The sequence below is a fragment of the Cornus florida genome, unplaced genomic scaffold, assembly GCF_030987335.1.
Source record: "Cornus florida cultivar Cherokee Brave unplaced genomic scaffold, ASM3098733v1 CherokeeBrave_3.0.0_Hap2_Chr05, whole genome shotgun sequence".
NCBI classification, from domain to species: domain Eukaryota; kingdom Viridiplantae; phylum Streptophyta; class Magnoliopsida; order Cornales; family Cornaceae; genus Cornus; species Cornus florida.
The window spans coordinates 73,292,217-73,293,926 of record NW_026775575.1 but is presented as its reverse complement, the minus strand read 5'-3'; the positions used below and the strand labels follow the sequence as shown (position 1 = coordinate 73,293,926).

At 39.2% G+C, this 1,710-nt stretch overlaps 1 pseudogene; it reads right to left on the bottom strand.

The window, feature by feature from the left end:
- Nucleotides 1–857: 857 nt before the first annotated feature.
- On the bottom strand, nt 858–956 carry LOC132310607 (small nucleolar RNA R71; annotated as a pseudogene).
- Between the last annotated feature and the right edge of the window lie 754 nt (nt 957–1,710).

Below are 1,710 nucleotides of genomic sequence, written 5' to 3'. Positions count from 1 at the left end.
CAATTTACTTTTCTTGCATATTGTTGTTAAAGTATGGGAGTATGGGAACATTTTATGTGGAGAAAGTTTGTTGATTATTGACTTTTTGTGAAGGTGAAGTGTTTGTTATTATTTCTTGTCGTGTTGCATTGTGCATGCATGGTCGTAGATCGTTGAGACCCACTCTTGTCCCTTTAAATACTCATTTTGAATCCATTGTTCGAAACCCTGGGGGAAGAGGTAGTTCTAGTAAATCCATTTCATCAATAGAAGGACACAGTAAGGACCATGTGGAGGACCTTGGTCACATAGACCAACAAGGTATCCTCCACCCCAATGTGCATCATGATAACATGCAAGTACCATTAGGCATGCCGAGGCCATTTGTTAATCCACCACAACAATAAGGCCAAGTCCCATTGGGAATGCCAAGGCCAATCTATGCTCCACCACCTCCCATCATTCAAGGCAATCAAGGTGCCCACGTTGCACCTCCAATTGATAATCCTTCCCTTACTTTAAGAAATCACTATGTGTCTAATGAATATAATGCACTCACATGCATCCAATTGCCACCATTTAGAGCACACCACTATGAGATCAAACCATAAACCATTCAAATGCTTCCAAACTATCATGGACTTCCAAGTGAAAACCCTTACAAGCATCTGGATGAGTTTCTTGAAGTATGTTCCACCGTAAAATACATGGACATGACGGAAGAGGTCTTAAGGCTTAAACTTTTTCCATTCAACCTTAAAGACAAGGCAAAATATTGGTATAACAAATCTTAGGCGTTTTTCAATAACTTCTTAGGCAGAAATGCAACAAAAGTTCTTGAAGAATTACAATCCAGTTTCTAAGAGCAATGCCATGAGAACTTCAATTAGGGAATTTTCACATGGGGATGGGGAAACATTTCATGAGGCATGGGAACGCTTTAATGAATTGTTTAGGAAGTGTCCACATCATGACATGCCCAAATGGCAATTAGTTTAATATTTCTTTGAGAGCTTATCGGACAATTACAAGGGCATGGTTGATGCTTCCATGGGTGGCTCTTACATTGATAGGCATAAGGATGACGTGTGGTGTCTTTATGAGAACATGAGTGAAAATTCTTTACATCGAACCTTATTTTCGAAGAATGGTAGAAATTCTAGTGGTAGGAAGAGCGTTGGCTTACATCAAGTCGACCACTCCAATGAAATTACCACCGAGATGAAATCATTATCTCAAAGGTTTGATCAATTCTTGATCAACCAAAACTCGGCGAATTAAGTATCTTCCTTCCCTAACCATTCTCATCATGTATCTAATGAGACATGTATGACTTGTTCATATGTTTTACATTCTACTTCTAATTGTCCCAATGGACATGTGCAAGGTGAGCATCATGAACAAGTAAATAAAACATTTGTGAATCAAGGGAACAATCCTTATGGCAATCACTGCAATCCTAGTTGGAGGAATCACCCGAATTTCTCTTGGAAAAACCAAGGGGAAGGCTCAAACCCTCCCCAAAGCGGTTTTCAAGTTAAATACATTCCACCTTCACTACAAAGGCAAGGTTCCCAAGGTTTTAGATCATCATACCAATCACAAGGAAACCAATTCTCTAATTCTCATTTTCTTAATCAACCATCATATTCCCAAGGAAATGTTAGAAGTGCCGCTTTTGAAGAAAAAGTTTTAACCGCTTTAGGCACTTTAGAGGCAAACACACAACTG